The sequence below is a fragment of the Sinocyclocheilus anshuiensis genome, unplaced genomic scaffold (genome assembly GCF_001515605.1).
Source record: "Sinocyclocheilus anshuiensis isolate Anshui unplaced genomic scaffold, SAMN03320099.WGS_v1.1 scaffold1865, whole genome shotgun sequence".
In the NCBI taxonomy this organism is placed as follows: Eukaryota; Metazoa; Chordata; class Actinopteri; order Cypriniformes; family Cyprinidae; genus Sinocyclocheilus; species Sinocyclocheilus anshuiensis.
The window spans coordinates 47,708-52,949 of NW_015541046.1; positions in this window are offsets into that span (position 1 = coordinate 47,708).

Here is a 5,242-nt window from a genome sequence, read left to right on the forward strand (position 1 = left end):
TTTCACAGGAGATCGCACACACCTCAGATGACGACTGAGATCCACTGAGATGATCACTGGAACAGACGAAGGAATGGAACACAGGCGAACACACAGGAGGCAAGTACAACAGGCAGGTAGGTAGTTCAATGTATCGCACGGATAGCATAGAGAGTCTACTTCGTATGAACGAGAGCGGACACTGGAGTGACGTGAGGTGTGTGCTTTTGTTTTAGTCTTGATGAGAGTGCAAATTCCAAACAGGTGCGTGCAATCAGTACTCAGGTAATGGTGTTCGCTGTGATTGGGTGGTGGCTGAGCCTGGCCGATCTGTGACAACTGTAGCTTTGCAGGAGGTTCCTTGAAGCGTCTTGGAGACACAGTTCTTCTGGACTGAGTCTGTCTCAGTTTGTTCTGTTTCTTCATGTCACTCCAGACAGACTGGATGATGATCAGATCAGATCTCTGTGTGGAGCACTAGCTGCTGTCAGACAATCTCACTGGATTGTTGCAATTAATGGCAAAATGAATGTTTAGAAATATAAACTGATATTTCTGACACACTACAGCAAAAGATAGAAATAACTGACTTAAAATGATTATTTTTTAGCAATACTAGTGTTCTAATAATTTTGGCCACCACTGTATATATTCCCTTAAAATAATTCATTATATTAAGGATATAAATTATGATAAATTATGAAAGATACAAATATAAAATGTAGTCTAATTAATATAAAAAATAATGCATAACATATAAAATTTAGTACTGAAAATATATATGAATTATATATATTTGATACAGATCTCTGTGTGGAGCACAAAAATCTCCCTGCATTATTACAATTAATGGCAAAATTAATGTTTGGAAATGTAAACTGATATTCCCTACTGACACACTACAGCAAAAGATATATATGAATATATAAATATATATATATTATATAAATATATACTGTATATATATCACGCTATTCCATAAACACTAGGCTTGCTGCAGTAGTCTCACTTTTTTATAGAAATAAAAATTTAGTTCAGCTGGCAAACGTACGCTACAATTCTAAATTGAAAGCGTCTGCTCTGCTCTGCTCCATACAGCCAGGGTTGCCAGGTGTGCGTGACAAAGTATGTGACCCATATTCTGAATTTGTGCTCCGCATTTAAAACATCCAAGTGCACAAACACAGTGAACACCTCATGGTATTGAAGGTGTAAGAGAGCACTGGTCATTCACTCCACCCACCGACAATCCCTGCCGGATCTGAGACTCGAACCCGCAACCTCTGGGTTACAAGTCCGACTCTCTAACCATTAGGCCACGACTGTCCCCAAAACTAGCCCATGCCAGTCAAAAACAGCCCAAAGTAGCGCAATATGTATAGGTTGTATAATATAAGTAAGCAAACTGGGATGCAGTATAAGTTTTTGCAGTGTAACGGATGAGACGGCTGGTGTTGGTCATTCAGTGAGTGGGCAGACACACACACACACACACACACACACACACACTCGTTACTTAACCCGTCTCTGTGGATAATGAGCGAGTGGGCCGTTGCTCTTAACACACACATTAATGCTTCCAGCCTTCATGTCCTGAAGTGTCTCACTTACAACGTCTTTTCAGTGTCTTTTCATAGTTCTTCTATGAAACCCGCTTCTGGAGCCTTTGTTTTTGTGAAAAGACGTGACTGTTCAGACAGACAGATGTGATAGTGGACGTGTCTCTTCTTCAGTCCTGGTCTCTGACAGACAGACAGAGAGACACTGGTCTCCATTACTGCTGCGGTGATTGTATTATCCTTCCAGTTAATGGAATAACAACAAAACGATGATTTGATGTGTTTCCTCTGCTGCCTTTTAAAAGGTGATTCACACTAATGTGTTTTAAAAAGTCTGCACAGACAGTTCACTGATAGATTTGGTCAGACGTGTGGGACAATCCCATAAGTCTGTGTTTTTGAGCTGATGTTTTCTACTGTTCCCATTATATGAAAACATTATTTCTGAATGTTCTCTGAAACATTCTGAAATGTTTTTAAAATGTTTTTTCTTGGTCATACAGATGTTAAGGGAAAATTCCATTTCATAATTTTGCATTAGCATTATGGGAGTTACTTTTGAATGTTCTCTGAATGTTTTGAAACAAGTAGTAACATTTAAAAAACGTTAGACAAAAATCCAACCAAAACCTTTTAGAAGAAAACCGTTTCACGATTTATAGATAACATTTTTGTATTAATTGTATTGCAAAATGTTAGGTTTTAAAAATGTTGTGGGAACATTGTTTTAAAATATTTCTAAAATGTTGAAATGCCCTGTTTTCTTGTCATGATATAACGTTATTTAAAGATTGCAAAACCATTTCTTAGAACATTCTACTAATAACTTATTTTTTCCCCAAAACGTTTATCTGAATCAGAATCAGAAAGAGCTTTATTGCTTGAGCATACAAGGAATTTGTTTTAGTGACACAAGCTTCCAGTACACAGAGACAACAACAACACACAGACAATAAAAATAAGATGAGAATAAAAATACACACATATGTAAATATAAATAGAAAAAAATATATAATAATTAAAATAAAATAAATTGTATGTACAGTTGAAAAAAAGTACATTTTTAATATTCTAAGAATGTTAAAATGCCCAGTTTTCTTGCCATGATTATAACATTTCTTTTTTTATGTTTCTTACAACATTCTACTAACTTTATTTTCCCCCAAAATCTGTTATTTTAATTTTTATTTTATATATTCTATATTATTATATTATTTTATATATTCTAAGAACATTATGGGCCCTATCATACACCCGGCGCAATGCGGCGCAAGTGTTTTTGCTAGTTTTAGCCTGACACAGTTCTCATTTTGCCGTCCTGCGCAGCGTTGTTTAAATAGCAAATGCATTTGCGCCCATTTGTGCGCCAATGGGCGTGCTGGTCTGAAAAAGAGGTGTGTTCAGGAGCATTGTTGGCGCGTTGCTATTTTGAGGAACTGAAAATAGACTGCGCCATAGACCAACTCAAACCTGATCTAAAGTCTGGCGCAATATTTTTTCTTTGTTATTTAAAGAGCGTGTTAATAATATGCGCCTATAGGCGGGCGCACAACGTGCATACACTTTGCTTATTGCACACACAGGGCCGCGCAACAGCACACAAACATTTTTAAAAATAAAAAATTACATTCTACCATGTAAATAGCGAACCAGCCATGGTGTGAGCGCAACTGGCTTTTAAAGGGGATGGGAGATGAGACTCTGATTGGTTTATTGCACGTTACGCCCAAAACACACCCATTACTCGTTAAGAGAATAGGGTCAACCCGTTTAGACAATGCGCCTGGGCGCGCCGACCGTTTTCCCGTCATTAAACTAGCAAAAGTGGATTCGGACACGCCCTGAGCGCACCTGCACCGTGCGCTTTAGACCATGCACTTAGATTAGGGGTGTCAAACTCAGTTCCTGGAGGGCCGCAGCCCTGCATAGTTTTGTTCCAACCCTGCTCCAACACACATACCATGTAGTTTTCAAACAAGCCTTAATGACTTGATAAGCTGGATCAGGTGTTTAATTAGGGTTTCATCTAAACTGTGCAGGGCTGTGGCCCTCCAGGAACTGAGTTTGACACCCCTGACTTAGATCGTTAAAAATAGGGCCCTAAATGATCCAGTTTTCTTGTTGTGATTAGAACATTATTTAAAGGTTACAAAAACATTTCTTAGAATGTTCAAATGACACCATAATAAGGTCATTTTGAGAATGTTGATCTCAAAACGTTTTCTCTCAACGATATAAAATATATCAAATATTAATGCTATAAGAACATTGCATGGACATTCCAGTTTTTCCTAACTTTAAGCAGTGTTCCCCCCTTCTTATTTATTTAATAACTAAATAAATAAGTACTTTTTAATTTTCATAATTCACAATGTATGTATAGTGCCACAATCAATCAATCAATCAATTAAGAATTAAATAAATGTTTTCAATACAAATAAGCACAATGACCCCTCCTGGTAGTGTGACTGATTTATATAGTGTCATAATCACCCAGACACTAACACTTTGACTCTGAGTACCGGCAACAGAAGTGTCAGAAGTGCTGGTATGCACGAAAGAGGGCCGGTACTCTAAAGACTAAAATATCGAAGTACAGAATACTTCGTATAGTATACAATACTTTGGCCCACTTCAAGCACTGACTTTGAGAGAACATTGCCAGAATGTTCTGAAAATGTTAGTCACTTCATACATGTATAGGCTGTAGAGCAGGTGTGGAAGAATATATGCAGACTATTTTTACACTTAGATTTGTTGCATAATAATGTTCATATTTGCCGGACTCGCATATTGAAAAGACCTTTGAGCAGCAAAGGACCTACAAATCAAATACAGAGAAACTCTCAATATGCTGCAAAAATCTATTTCTTGATCTGCGTCTTTGAATTAGACACTAAACAGCTTTAAAACAAGACCAAATTACTAAGCGAGACTGTGAGAGCTGTGTTCTGGATGCGAGGTGACCCGACCTGTTGAACGTGAGGGTAACAGTATCAGGCGTGGTGCAGAGTGAGTTCACACTGCTGTTAGAGGAGCTCAAGCGTTCTGTCTCCACACTGATATAATCTGAACCGCCGCAGTCAAAACAGACAGTGTTCAGAGTGAAAGAGCCACATACTGCTGATAAGACTTAACACACACTTACACTCCACCACAAACCCTCAAGCACACACACCTGGGGCTTCATGTACCCGCATTCAACACAAACACACGCAAACTCAGCTTATAAGTGTTCCTTATGAAATTCCTCGAGAAATAAAACTAGACAAATGCTAGATAACCCATAATACTCAGAAAAATCTATTTTTTGGAATGGTTGAGTATTTAATCCATCAGGCTTTTGTGGCTCATATAGTCCGATATAGTGAGAATATTAAGGTAAAGCATCTCTATTTTATTCAGAGACTCAAACTGAGCAAAAATATGCAGTTTGGTGCAGATGCAGATATTTATATGATGAAATTCTGATGCTTGTGATGTAAATCAATGAGATCTTTATAAAAGTACAGCATGAAACTGACATAAACTGATCTAAATATCAGTCATCGCTCTATATCTCCAGTAACATGTCTCAGTGAGATGAGATTGAAATGCTCCAAACATATAATGCAGTGATTGAGAGCTGAAGAAATAAAGGCTCCTCAGAAGATGTGAGATGTTCTGGAGGCTTGTGAAGATCATTCCTCCGCTGAGGAACAGTG